We start from the raw sequence: 15686 nt of genomic DNA, 5'->3' as shown, positions 1-15686 counted from the left end.
ATGCTGAAATACATATGGAAACCCCAAATAGCTAAAGCAACCTTACACAACAAACACAAAGCTGGAGGCATAACTATGCCAGATACTAAATGGAAGTTATATTCAAAATAGCCCAGTACTGGTACAAAAACAGGTGGATAGACCAATGGAACAGAACAGAAATGCCAGAAATCAAGCATTTACAACCAACTGATCTTTGACAAAGGAGGTAAAAACAATCCCTGGAGCAAAGACAGTCCCTTCTACAAATAGTGCTAAGAAAATTGGATTGTCACATGCAGAAGCATGAAACAAGACCCCTTCCTGACACCTTTCACTAAAATCCACTCAAAATGGATTAAATACATAATTCTACCACCAGACACCATCAAATTATTACAGAGCATTGAGGAAACTATGTAAAACATTGGCACAATCAAAGAGCTCCTAGAAAAGACCCCAGAGGAACAGGCATATAATGTTAAATTTACTATCTTTAACATTCTACAAGTACAGTTCAGTAGTGACATAGAATGCAAACACATTAATCTACAGCACATCTTGGGAATGTCTTTGTCTAGCAAAACCTTTTCCCACTGAAGAGAAAACCAGTCCTGTCATCCTTAAGCACCTTTCTACTTTCTAGGATTTTGACTGCTTTAAATACTTTATATATGTAGAATTGAATCATATTTTTCTTTGGCTTATTATCATGATGTCCTCAAGGTTCATTCAGTCACAGGATTTCCCACTTTTTATTGGGTATATAACATTTCATTGTGCATAGATCACATTTCTTTACAAATTCACCTGTAGATCTTGTCTAAATACTGACAGAGTTTGTGGATTCAAAAAGCTTCCTTAGCCTAAGCAACTCATGTCAAGAGCCTTGGGTGATCACTGACATCATACATAAGAGTGTTATTTGTTAAATTAACAACAGGAGTCACTGTGCACCAACTTCCCTTGCAGGACATCTGTTCTCAAAGAGTTGTATTATGAGAGTTAACAGTGTTCTGAAAGATTTATTTTGTTTTAGTGTATTAAGTGGAGGATATTCTGATGTCTCATAAGTTTTAGTTAAGCCTAAGTGTCCAACTCCATTGCTTGTTTTCTTAGCTACTTCATTAATTTATGATAAAACTTGTTCTCAAGGACTTACTTTATTTGAAGTGGAGGATATTCTTATGTCTCATAAGTTATAGTTACATCTAAGTACTAGCAAAAGATGTATCCTTCTTGGGTGCTTCTTTAAATTTAATTAAATTTCTAAAAAAAAGAAGTGAAATTAACTTAGCTATGCAATGACTTTGAACAAGCCTTGTCTCAAATGTTTAGGAGCAGGTTGTGTGTGTGTGTGTGTGTGTGTGTGTGCAAACTGTTGAATTCTTTACTTATTATAGAGTTGGTCTTCTGTGTATAAAGTTAATTGAAACTGGATTTTAGTGGAGAATGGGACTGAGAATGGGAGAATGAGTAGGAGGTAGCGTTGGAGGGTGGGTATGGTTTGAAGAATCAGTGTAGTCCTAACATTGTACTTAGCAAATACATGAAGTTTGTATTCCTTAAAAATGTTTTCTTTGGGGAAAAAACAGATTGTAATTGCTATTGTTAAGATTGTGATTGGTATTGTGGAGAACATTATTGAAGTGTTAAAGTGACCATATAAATAGGATTAAGTGTTTGGTAATAATAATAGAGAGAATTCAAAAGGAGTGAATGCTCCAACGTGGGAAGTAGTTCATACAGCAGACTCATAGCATGGCAATTGCTTTAAGTAGCACTCATCTCAGAATCAGCCCTTAAGTCATTCTGGTTTGACTAAAAGGCCCAGGGGAGCATTGCAGGCATGGAAAGCCAAGACACTGTGGCAAAAATGAGCTTCATGAAGGAGCTCTATGGGTGAGACATCAGTGGAAAGAATTAGTCATCAAAGAAGGATATATTTGTCTCTAAATGGAGGAGAGAACTTCTACTTTGCTTATGAGCTTGTCTAAATATTGATGGAGTTTGTGAATTTAAAAGGCTTCCATAGCCTAGGCAGCTCAAGTCCAGAGTCTTGGGTGATCACTGATGTCATACATAAGAGTTTTAATTGTTAAATAAACAACTGGAGTCACTGTGCACTGACTTCCCATGCAGGACTTCTGTCCTCAAAGAGTTGTATTGTGAGACTTAACAGTAAAACTTGTTCTCAAAGATTTATTTTGTTTTAGTGTATTAAATGGAGGATAGGAAAAGCCCTTTTTGTGCAAATTGTTGAACTCTTTACTTAATATATAGTTGGTCTTCTGTGTATAAAGTTAATTGAAAATGGATCTTAGTAGAGAATGGGACTGAGGATAGGAGAAGGAGTAAAAGAGGGGGTGGGAGGGGGGTATTGTTGCAAGAATAACTTTATTCCTAAAATTGTACTTATGAAATGCATGAAGTTTGTATTCCCTAAATAAAAGGTTTCTTTAGGGAAAAAAAGATTGTAACTGATATTAGTTTTTCATATGCTTTAGGTCAGCTTAACCCTAACAACCATGTATTCCCCCTCCGCTCCTTGTGGTTTTAGCCTATATAAGCCCTGTTGCTATGTGTTTTGGGGTCAAGAGTTCTTTAGGGCTTGAGCCCACTTTCAACCACTGGCTCTAAAGGACTTCAAAGTCTAAAAATACTCCACAACGAGGTTCCACCTCACTCCAGTTAGAATGACTGGCACACAGAAATACACAACACTAGAAAACATCATAATTAGTGAAATAAGCAAATCCTAAAGGGACAAATTCTATATGTTTTTCCTGACCTGTGATATCTAATAGAGCACCTAAAAGACAACCTGTAGAAATGAAAATGATGCTTTTAGAAACAATGAATTTGAACAGTCTTTCTCTTGACTGTTGAGGAACAGTTGTTGTTGTTGTTGTTGTTGTTGTTGACAGGCAGAGTGGACAGTGAGAGAGAGACAGAGAGAAAGGTCTTCCTTTGCCGTTGGTTCACCCTCCAATGGCTGCTGCGGCCAGCGCACCGCGCTGATCTGATGGCAGGAGCCAGGTGCTTCTCCTGGTCTCCCATGGGGTGCAGGGCCCAAGCACTTCGGCCATCCTCCACTGCACCCCCTGGCCACAGCAGAGAGCTGGCCTGGAAGAGGGGCAACTGGGACAGAATCCGGCGCCCTGACCGGGACTAGAACCCGGTGTGCCAGCGCCGCAAGGCGGAGGATTAGCCTAGTGAGCCGCGGAGCCGGAGAGGAACAGTTGTTTTTTAATTTTTCTTTTTCTTTTCTTTTCCTTTATCATGTTTTCCTTAGTTTTTCTTTCATACTAATTGTTGAACTCTTTACTTAACATAGAATTAATCATATGTGTAAAAAGTTAATAGAAAATAGATGTTAATATCCTAGGCACTATTCTCATAGGTTTCCTGTATCGTCACTACACGTCAGAAAGCAGATCCTCCTGAGGAGACCTTGCTGATGTCCACAAAGCATGTCCACTTAGGAGCGAAAACTTGAGGCTTGCTTTGGGGTCTACAGGAGTGCCCGCTCCTCAAATCCCACCAGTTATATTCATCCTCCTTGGAGCCAAGATGGTCAGGCAGATACCCACCTCTGGGACCAGAGTCCTTCATCTCTCAAGAGCTTTACACCCACAGCACCCGCTCACTCTGTGTCCTTGCTGGTGTTTCCTCTCTGGTTTCCACAAGCACCTTGTCATTTTTATTAATTCCTGTTAATAACTATGGTTCATGTGTGATAGTGACAGTTGCTTTTTGGTAAAAATATCTGCTTTCCAATATTTTGAGTGCACATTAGACATCTTAACAGGACAGTACTTGAGTTTTGGAGCTCTTCATTTTCCATTTTTCTTTAACCAAATTTTTTAAAAGTCTGATTTAATTTTATTATTTATTATAAGGAGCATAATTCATGAAGTAAAGGTGCCTACCTATTAGTGAAAATAGAACTGCCAAATGATCTCATTCCTCATTTATATTTGTTAAAACTAGGGAAAAACTCTGTTGACATCTCCTCCACCCAAATCATTGTAGCAGGAAACTCTTCCAATCCCAGGAGTCCAACCCCTTTTATTCCTGAGTGGTGCTGGACAAAACTGTGCTTCACTTTAAATGGGAAGAGACAAAGGAAGGGAGGAATGAATTAAGATGCTAAGACTTGAATGTTTCAAAGGAATCTGTCTTTCAAAAGACACTGAAAAACACTACGCTAGGATAGGAGTTTAGAAAAAGCTCCAGAGCATTCACTTTGGTTTCATACCAGTCTCTAGTCATTGCTCTCCCTGGGCTGTCTTTTACTGGTAAAATATAAGTGTATAATTATGTGTACAGAATAGCTTTACCAGGGATTCTTGCTACTTTTTTTGTTTATTGATCAGCAGGTTTTTGATTCCCCATTTTACAAAAGTAAGAAACTCCAATTTGATCTTCTGTTTGTCCCAGTAAAATCACTTCCATGCAGAATGACATTTGAAAGAGGGAAATCATGACAAGAGAGTATTTTCTATTTCATCTGTATTTTCATTCCATGGCTCCAACTTGTGGTTTTGTTCTGTTTTTCCATCAAGAATAAAAAATACTGGTAGTTTTTTTCCATCAAAAAGAAAGAAAAAAGAAAATAGATGTTAGTAAAAAATAAGGGAGAATAAAAAATGGAAGAGGAAGGGGGTGGGGATGTGGGTGGGAGAGTGGGCACAGTAAGAATTACCATGATTCTAAATATGTAATTGTAAAATGTATGAATTTTGTAACTATAAAGCAATACAGTTCTGCATACATTCATATGGACTTACTTCTAAAGGTACAGTATAAAAACTTACAATGGGACCCCAAATTCCCTTAAGCTGCTGATAGAAATAGCAACTCAAGTTTTATAGAGATCATATGGATAGGCTTAAGTGGTAAAGTGATCATATAGATAGGATCAAGTGTTAAACTGATCAGATAAGTAGTATTAAGTGTTCAGTAATAATAATAAAGAGAATTCAAAAGTTGTGAATGCTCCAACATGGGAAGTAGTCCATGCAGCAGTCTCATAGCATGACAATCACTTTAAGTAGCACTCTGATCTTAGAATCAGCCCTTAAGTCACTCTGGTCTGACTGAGAAGCTCAGGAGAGCATTTCAGCCTAGATAGTGTGGAAAAAAAGTTCTACATGCAGAAGCTCTGTGGGTGAGACATCAGTGGAAAGAAGTGGCCATCAAAGAAGGATATATTTGTCTCTGAATGGAGGATAGAACTTCTACTTTGCTTATGGCTTTGTCTAAATACTGATAAAGTTTGTGGATCCAAAAAGCTTCCATAGCCTAAGCAGCTCATGTGAAGAGCCTCGGATGAGTGCAGCCAAGTGAAAGCTCCAGGTTGACCCAAAACACTCAGACATTCTTGTGAGCAAAGTTCTCCCAGCCAGCCCTGCACTCACTGGGTGTTGAGGTTCTTCTCTCCCTGAGCTGAGATTCTTCCTTTTTGAAGCCCAACACCAGCAAGATGCTGAGACTCTAATCTCCTTGGAGATCTGTGCTTTCTGGCTCAGAGGCACCACCCCTGCAGACTCTGCAATGCCTCTCTCTGGGTCTAAGGCATGTCATGAGGAGCATGAGAGGTTCTTTGGGAGCCTTAGGTGGTTGGTTTTTACACAGTATGTTGTGTTATACAAATTAAAACTTGTGATTTACTATTACATAATAAAAAGCCTTATTGGAACGAAGACCAGCTTAATGCCATTACTACGTTCATGATAGTTAGCATAGTCAGCAGGATTTCAAAAATATCCACTCACAAAATCTCTTCCAGGTGATTTTAAGCTTGGTATGAGTGTCTGGCAAGAGACGTCTCCAAAAGGCACCCAGGGCTAAAGCTACATGGCTGAGGCTGTGGTAAGACTGACTCTGGCAGGGGCTTCTTGATACTTACCCAAATTTAGTATTTGGCAAGAGTCACCTCCAAAAGGCACTCATGGCTAAGGCTAGGTGGCTAAGGCTGTGGTAAGACTGGCTCTGGTAAGGGCTCACCAATACCCACCTAAATTGAGGCCTTGATGAAGGAGACCCAAATTAGTGACCTCCAAAATGTACACACAGCTAAGGCTAGGAGGTCAAGGCTGTTAAAAGACTGGCTCAGGTAGGGGCAAAATGGATTCCTAGACTCAAGACTCCCATACTAAGTCGCTTGACCACAGGGGCACCAGACTAGTTGCCTCCAAAAGTCACCCATGGCTAAGGCTAGGAGAGCAAGGTTATGGTAAGAGCAGCTCTGGTCGAGGTAAAATGGGCCTTTGATGCTGATCTCATGAGAACTAGGTTTTAAATGTGTGGCTGGCTGTCTAAAAGGCTATATAATTACCTAGAATGGGAATTTCATTACCTAGTAAGCATTAAAGATCGGTGTGGGAAGGTTAGGAGGTATTTGAGGGAAAAGTGGGTTAAAGTGCATATCAATCTGGCCATCCATGTAGCTTAATTAACTTTGGTAAAAAAAAAAATCTGAAATATCAGCATAAATATGTATTTATTTATATCGGTATAAGCAAGTCACATAGGTAATTTGTACTTTCTATAGATATTTACATAAGTATAGGTACAAATTGCCATATTGTTTATAAATATAAGACAAAATTAGTGAGATCTGGGAGAAAATCAAAAATTGGAAGAAAAAAGAGGTAAATGAATTAATGGTTAATAATCCTTGATGCAAGTTGGAATTAATTACTCAAGAAAAATTCACTAAGTGTAAAAAGGGGACTGATGTTTACAATTAACTTGCACTCTCCAGAAGTAGTGGAGCCAATCCTGGGAAGAGCTTCCCCTCATGAAGTCTCCAAGATAATATGCAGATACTGACTCAGATTTATCTAGGGGAAAGGAATTAGCCAGACAGGTATTAGACAAGACCCAAATTAATCCATTCTTAAATACCCATTCTTAGAAAATAAAAAACCTCGGATGGCACTGTAGTGCAATGTGTTAATGCCCTGGCCTGAAGCACTGGCATCCCATATGGGTGCTGGTTCGAAACCTGGCTGCTCCACTTCTGATTCAGTTCTCTGCTATGACCTGGGAAAACAGTACAAGATGCCCAAGTCCTTGGCTCCCTGCATCCACGTGGGAGACCCAGAAGAAGCTCCTGGCTCCTGGCTTCAGATTGGCACAGCACTGGCTGTTGTGGCCAATTGGGGAGTGAACCATTGGATGGAAGGCCTCTCTCTCTCTGCCTCTCCTCTCTCTGTGTAACTCTGCCTTTCAAATAAATAAATAAATCTTTAAAAAAAAAAGAAAAGAAACAACCTAAGTCCAGGTTACCAGTAGCTGCTAAAAAATAAAATAGGACTCAAAGAATAAGAGATCCCAAAGTCAGCATAGAAATCAGAGTTTACACAAGCTGAACTTCAAAAATACAGGCAGGACTTTGCCCAAAAAGAGACTTAAAATCTTGAGTTCTTATACAAGCTCTGGACTAAAGGATCAAATGGCATTTTAGTTAGTGGGTGATAAATGAATATTTTAACTGGAATAGTGGAAAATTGGGTAATACATGACAAACTTTGTCAAATAATGGATGACTGTATGATGAACAGTCAATTTTTGACTGGATAATGGAAGCTTGGCAGCAGGCTTTTCCAATATTAGATTTAGCATCTCATTGCCCAAATTAAATGTAATAATATCAACAAAGCCATAAGGCTATGTAGAAAAATTGGGGTGTTAATGATATGGTCCTGAGAGGCAACCACTCCAATGATAGTGTCAAGGGATTAAAAATTTAATTATTAAGGGTTGACCACAACACTTGCGTCTTACCATGATCACCCTGATGAGGGCCAGAGTAATGTAAGAAATTGTGGATTACTTCCACCAGGCTGGAGACCTAGAAGGGGGCCAAAATTTATCATTTTTAATACCCAAACTCAGACATCTGCCTCTATTTGAAAATCCTAATGGGGAAAGCTTTAAAAACATCCAATGGGAACCCAGACTGAAAACAGAAAATAATTATCAAAGGGGAAACAGCGAAAAACTCCAACAGGGGACCCCAGAATTACCCATGTTACAATAGAAATCTGTTGGGCTCCAAATTCCCCCCAAACTCTCTAAGGCCAACAAATCATCCCTCATACCATCAAAACAGGAAAGAGTCAGTGAATGGCCCAATCAGCTCTACAGCACCCCTCAATTGGGATACAGAAAATTCAAGTTCCAGAAATGGAAACCCAAACCCAAAAGGCACAATTAAAATGTAACTATATAGATAATAGACTATTTATGAATTTAGTAATTAACTTTAAAAATATAGATTATAACTTAAAATTCTTAACAGATACTGAAAGCCAAGTAACCATAATTAGAGACATAGGCACTAAAATTAAAAATAAGATAACTATTGAAGGCATTAGTGGACAGACTATAGAGGTGTATAACATCCCAATTAAAATAAAAAATTATGATAGGAAAGATATTTTAGGTAAAGCAATTCTAGCACAATCCCCATATAATATTTTGGGAATGAATTGGATCCCAATGATAATTAAAGACCACATTCATCTTAAAAATCAGTAAAACAATCATTACTAGCAGCTATTAATATTCAACTAATTGAATTACCTATTCCAAAACCAACTTTTATTGAACAATACCCCCTAAAAGGAGGACATAAAGAAATAATAACAAAATAGGGAAGCTTTAAAAGGAGGGAATAATTGAACAAACCCAAACCTTTAATTTCAATAACAGGGTATGGCCTATAATAAAACCCCAATGGTGATTCACAGTAGATGTTAGAAACTTAAATAAAAATGAACCTGCCATACCAGGAAACATACTAGAGGTAGAAAAAATTATCAATAAAATTACTATGGACAATCTTAAATATTTTGCCACAATAGACCTAATTGATATGTTCTTTTGCATTCCATTATCTAAAAATTCAAGAGAACAAACTACATATACTTGGAATAATATTCAATATCAATTCACCAGGCTATGTCAGGGATATAAAAATAGCCCAAATATTGCACATACAATAATAAATGGATATTGAAAACAAATTAAAAATAAAAATCCTGATATGCAAGTTTTAAGTTAAATTGATGATTTAAAAATTTATGGAGATAAGAAAGAGTGGCTAACACACTTTAGATAAGCTTATCAAACATTTAGTAAGTAATGGATGGACAATAACCCAATATAAAATACAAAATTCAAGCCACCAAGTAAAATTTTTAGGCATAGAATGGAACAGTGAGGATAAAACAATCCCTAATATTATAATAGATAAATTAAGAAGTTTATCTTCTACAATGGAAAAAAATGGAGCACAAAAATTAATTGGATGTTGGAGGATTCACATTCCATATTTACAAATTATATTTAAAGCAATATATCAAATTACTAGAAAAGCATCCAGATTTACATGGGGCAACAACAAGTCCTCCAAACTTTAAAAGAATATGTAGAATATGTTAAAACATACCAAGAATTACATAATATAAAGGGAAACAATAATACTATAGACATTATATTTTTGGAATGGTATGGTAATTGGGCACTTTATAAAATTATTGAAAAACACAGTATACCAACTGAATTATACTGCAAGTGCTTTCCACACTCAGTTTTCAAGTATTCGTTGTTCAAAAAAATAATATGGACTTTATATGAAGTGCTGAGAAATGTGAACCTCTATGCCAGGATCAACCCATAGAAATCCAAACCACAATACCTGTACTACCATGGGTCAATTTGGGTAGGCAATCTGCAGAGTACATCTGAAACTAAAGGTTTTAACTTGGAAATGGCATATCCAAGAATTCCTGAAGAACCACAAGGCAAAGACAGGTGGCAACATATCAAAAGTCACTAAATAGGTGGCTGAGATGACAACTCCACCACCATAAACACAAAAACCACCACCTTAACCCATTGGTACATGGGGACCAACATGGTCAGAGCAACTCAGGAATGCCTGGTTTACAGATAGTTCAGCCTTCGTAGATCCTCGAAAGGTGCAGCCTGTAGACCCTCAGAGGGAATGATCCTGACAAAAGAGGGAATAAACAAATCAGCACAATTTGGTTAGCAGTAGAGAAAACAATCCAAGAAGAACACAAACTTATTTACATTTGCAATAATTCATAGTGCTCATGCAATGGAGTCACAATTTTGTCTAATAAATGGAAAAAAATAATTGGCAAATCTATGGTAAAGATATATGGTCCAAAGATACATGTACTAAGATATCTGAGTCCAAGCTTAAAAAAATGATTACTCATGTAGATGGCCATACTAATAAACCCAATCATGAAGCACAATACAATGAGGTGGTAGACAGATTTAGTAAAATAGGTCAAGTAGCAACTATTAAGCTAAAAAAACAAACACCTAATAATTGGGAAATTAATATACCTAAATTGAAAATCACTAAACAAAATTGAGAATATAAAGTAAAAATACACTAAAATTAAAGAAAAATCCAACTGGAAAATATACATTGCATGTGTTCCTATGTGTCCTGACCATAGAAAAAGAGCAAGGCAGGGACAGGCTGAGGTCAGGATCCAGCAGCTTTATCTGGGTCTCCCACATTGGTAGCATTTGCCCAAATTCTACATGAGATTGTGAAGTGGTATTAATTGTATAAATTCTCATGTAATTCAGATTTCTCCCCAGCTCACACACTATGTATCAGCATTGGGTGTAGGACAAATCTGAAAACACAAAGCTTTGCAAATAGCCATTTGATTTGTAATTCTGTTTCAGTATTTTGGGATGGGCTCAGCTGGGCAGTTCCTATGATCATTCTGGGACCAGAAATAATTCAGTCATCTGAGGTATGGATTGAGGCTGGAATCTTAGAGATGGCTTCATTTAGATGTCTGGTAGTTTGTGGTGAATCTTGGCTAGATCCTATCTCTTCAACTGGCAGGTCCCAGGGTTTTCCAGATAACTCTCAAATAAGGAAAACCTGAGAAGGCAAATACTTTATAAAATATCTCTTTCTATCACATTTACTGATGTATCATGGGGTAAAGTGAATTAAATTGAGTTCCAGGGACTTGTGAAGGGACGAATATAAGCAATGACATTATTTGGAATCATTAATGGAACAGTGTATTACATTAAATATACATTATGTATACTTGTTCCAATGCAATTTTGGCCAAAAATGCAAAGCTGTAAGTTGCATACTTTCTATAGAATTTCACATCTCCACAATGAAGCTGATGTTTTCTCAGTTAATATATTCTTTGTTCTTTATTCTTTCTATTATTTTATTTTTTTTCCCCACAGTTCAATGTAGAAGAAAACCAGAGGAGTTTTCTTTTTTGGCAGAGTGGACAGTGAGAGAGAGAGACAGAGAGAAAGGTCTTCCTTTTCTGTTGGTTCACCCCGCAATGGCCACTGCAGCCAGTGCACCACGCTGATCCGAAGCCAGGAGCCAGGTGCTTCTCCTGGTCTCCCATGCGGGCACAGGGCCCAAGGACCTGGGCCATCCTCCACTGCACTCCCGGGCCACAGAAGAGAGCTGGCCTGGAAGAGGAGCAACCGGGACAGAATCCGGCGCCCCAACCAAGACTAGAACCTGAGGTGCTGGCGCTGCAGGTGGTGGAGGATTAGCCTAGTGAGCCACAGCGCTGGCCAAAGTTTTCTTTTAACTCCTTTCATTCACCTTCTCTTCCAGGTATCATTCTGGGCACCTCCACATATTTCCAAGAGCAAAGAAAATCAATATATCACCTGTAAGTGGTGTTCTTTTTGTAAAAGATTTATTTTATTTATTTGAAAGTAAGATTTACAAAGATAGGTAGAGAGAGACAGAGAGGTCTTCCATTTGCTGGTTCACTCCCCACGTGTCTGCAATGGCTGGAGCTGAGCTGATCTGAAGCCAGGAACCAGGAGCACCTACCAGGTTTCTCATGTGGTTGTAGGGGCCCAAGGACTTGGACCATCTTCCACTGCTTTCCCAGATACAATTTTAGGTAATTGGATCAGAAGTGGAGCAGCTGGGACTTGAATTGGTGCCCATATGGGATGCCAGCACTGTAGGTGCCACAGTGTTGGCCCTGTAAGTGGTTTTCTTAATTATTCCTCAGCTTTTTGTCCTTTTTCATTTCAGGAGATGTGCAATGTTTATTAATTAAAATGGAAAAATAAGCATAAAGTTTATTCTCAGGGAGTATGCACAAATAAGATTGCTGATTAATTTGGAATGATTATGAAACAGAGTTATCTAAGATAAGGCAATTTGGTCTCTTTCTGTTGCCATGGAAAAACATACATTTGTTACTATGTTTTGAGTTGAAACTTAGAGTACATTATGCTAATTTGGGGGGGTCATGATGTCTGAAACATAGATGATGTAGTGGGCAGTGCTTTAGTGCCACCCTGAAAATAAACACTTAACATTCTGCAAGGGTAAGAGTTACCTAGTGTTAAAACACAAATTAGTTAAGTTTGTTTTTGAATTGTTAGGATAATGCAGTCCTTAATAATTTTGAGGAGCTGAACTGGATTCAGGGATAGAATAAGGAATATATGCAGAAAAGAATCTACTGCAGGTTGTTTTTTATGACTTATTTATTTGAAAGGCAGAGTTACAGAGATTGGGAGAGACAAGCAGAAAGAGATACCTTCCATCTATAGGTTTATCTCCAAATGGCCACAGTAGCCAAGACTGGGCCAGGCCAAATCCAAGATCCTGAAACTTCATCTGAGTCTCCCACATTGATGGAAGGAACCAAATATTCAGGCCATCTTTCATTGTTCTTTCAGGCACATTAGCAGAGAACTGGATTGGAGCTTGGTAAGCCATGACTCAAACTATCTGTTCACCTGGGTTGCCAGCATTGCATGTTGAGGCTAAACCTGCCACACCACAATGTTGCTGCTTACTGTAGGTTCTTAAACAAATCTCTATGAATTTCTTTCAGTAAGTCATAAATGCAGATTGTACTGCAGATTTTCCCAAGCTCTAATTTTGGGCAAATAATTACATTGTTTTCACTTTAATTTGGTATAATGTATTTTTTCTTTTTTGATATTTAAGCTTTAATTTTATTTGAAGCCAAAGAGTTAGAAACCATGTAATATCTTTATTTTTTATAGAAACCTTTTGTTTAATGAGTACAAATTTCATAAGTAAAACTTTAGAAATATAGTGATTATTACCACCATACCTGCCCTCCCATCCTCACTTCCACCCCACTTCCTCATCCCTCTCCTATTCCCAGTCCCATTTGCCATTGAGATTCATTTTCAATTAACTTTATACACAGAAGATCAATTCTATACTAAGTAAATATTTCAACGATTTGTGTGCACACAGACACAAACACACACACAATATAAAAACTATTTGAGAGCAAGTTTTACAGTTAATTCTCATAGTACAATTCATTGACAGAGATCCTGCATAGAAAGTAAGTACACAGTGACTCCTGCTGTTATTTTAAAAATGAACACTCTTATTTATGATGTCAGTGATCACCTGAGGCTCTTGACATGAACTGCCAAGACTATGGAAGCCTTTTGAGTCCACAGTCTCCGTCAGTGCTATTATGTGTTTTCATTTCTTCAAATGTTTCTCAGTAGAACAATCAGAGACAAAGCCAAAAGCTATTGTCTATTCTATGTCTTACTTAAATACCTCTCAAATAAATAGGGAAATTATAGGTTGCTGGAAACATTTGAAGAGTGATCCTGTGGCTGGCAACCCTCTGTTTCATTCTCTCTTTGTGTCTCATTCTCTGTCTCTCTGACTCTCAGGTAAGTAAATAAGTAAACAGTAAGAGATGGTCAGAAGTACACTTCCCTGCTGTGACATCAGAAATCATGAAGTTAAGCAAGAACTTGTATAGGAACATGAGAATAAGTGATCCAAGACTCACTACTTGACCCAAGGTCAAGTAACCTCATAGGTTTATGTTGAGTGGCTCAGATTTGTTAAAGAGTGGAGTTTGAAGTATGAATTCTCTCTTATTTTTCAGTATCACTTAAAAACAAACAAGAAGATAAGAAAGGCACAGTAAATGGGGTTTTCTGTGAAAATAGGAGACAACTAATCAAAAGCCTCCAGAAACACAAATTGTCACAGATTAGCGTTTATAGAAAGAATTTAGAAGAGATAACCAGGGCTGGTGGTTTCAGAATGATATATAAAACACCTTTCAAAGAAGGTGAATATATCCTGGATTGCAGAAACAGACTCTTTAAACTGGTAGAGGGACTGGCGCTGTGGCACAATAGGTTAAAGCCCTGGCCTGAAGCACCGGCATCCCATATAAGTGCCAGTTCTAGTCTTGGCTGCTCCTCTTCCAATCCAGCTCTCTGCTATGGCCCGGATAGCAGTAGAAGATGGCCCATTTCCTTGGGTCCCTGCACCTATATGGGAGACCAAGAAAAAGCTCCTGGCTCCTGGTTTGAATCAGCACTGCTCCAGCTGTTGCAGCCAACTGGGGAGTGAACCAGTGGATGGAAGACCTATCTCTCTGTGTAACAATGTCTTTCAAATAAATAAAATAAATCTTTAAAAAATAAAAATTAAAAATTAAACTGGTAGGGAGTGTAAACCCAAGGCAGTATATTAGGACTTTTCTGTACCTGTTGTAGTTCTGAGAAGCTGAAGATGTCAGGTTTCCTTAAGAATATGGGGAAGCTGTCACTGAATGCAAATAAAAGTGAATTTTTCATTTGAAAAATCACATAAATGCTGTTTCCCTGGGAAGACTGAATATGAGAAAATCATAGATTCAGATCTTGTTCATCAAATATGGTCCTGCCTAGAGTACAGACATATTTCATTTATTTTAAAGATTTATTTCATTTATTTCAAAGACAAAGAGAGATAGAGCCAGACAGAAAAAGAGGTCTTCCATCCACTGGTTCTCTCCCCCAATGACTGCAATGGTCAGAGCTGAGCCAATCTGAAGCCAGGAACCAGGAATCTCTCCTGGTTCTCACACATGAGTGCAGGGGACAAGGATCTGGGCCATCTTCTACTGCTTTCTCAGGCCACAGGAGAGAGCTGGGGCAGAAGTGGAGCAGCCAGGACTCAAACCAGTGCCCATATGTTATACCTGTGTTTGCAGGCCAGGGCTTTAACTTGGTGCACCACAGCATTGGCCCCACATTTCATTCTCCATCTGCGAGTAAATGAACAAATAAAAGCTTTCCACATTTATGGTTAAAATATCGGAGAAGCACAAAACACAATTTTTATAAATATATGCTGGAAATATAAAATATATATATATATTTTCTATATATGTAAAAATATACATATTATATATATATATGCTGGAAAAAAAGAACAGGGAATAATTGGCTGCTAGCCAGTTGGTGAATATTTCTACTAACTATTTGTTTATTCTTTAAAAATCTTCTATAGTTGTTTCATTTTTGTGAAAGGCAATGACAGTGAGAGGGGAAGAAGATCTTCTATTGGCTCACTCTCCAAATGCCAGCAAAACTTAGGTCTTACTAGTCTGAAACCAAAAGTCTGGAATTCCATTTAGTTTTCTCTGATGTATTACAGGGTTCTAAGCACATGATCCATCATTTTCTGCCTCCCAGTTTACATAAGTAGAGCTGTATTGGAAGCAGAGTAGCCACAGCTCAAAGTTTTGTTATGCAGGCATCCCAAGCAGTGTATTGACACATTTGACCACAAAAGCCATTGTGCCATACTTGTTAAACAGGATCATGAGTGAACATTG

At 38.0% G+C, this 15686-nt stretch overlaps 1 long non-coding RNA gene across 1 annotated transcript in view; it reads left to right on the top strand.

Moving 5' to 3' along the window:
- Positions 1-15686, top strand: part of LOC127488073 (uncharacterized) — a 41227-nt gene that overhangs the window by 15180 nt on the left and 10361 nt on the right. The window contains exon 2 of the long non-coding RNA XR_007915480.2: positions 11654-11711. This is a non-coding gene — a long non-coding RNA (uncharacterized lncRNA). The remainder of the gene's footprint in view (positions 1-11653; positions 11712-15686) is intronic.

This window comes from Oryctolagus cuniculus, chromosome 1 (genome assembly GCF_964237555.1).
Source record: "Oryctolagus cuniculus chromosome 1, mOryCun1.1, whole genome shotgun sequence".
NCBI lineage: Eukaryota > Metazoa > Chordata > Mammalia > Lagomorpha > Leporidae > Oryctolagus > Oryctolagus cuniculus.
This window is presented reverse-complemented; position numbering and strand designations above follow the sequence as displayed.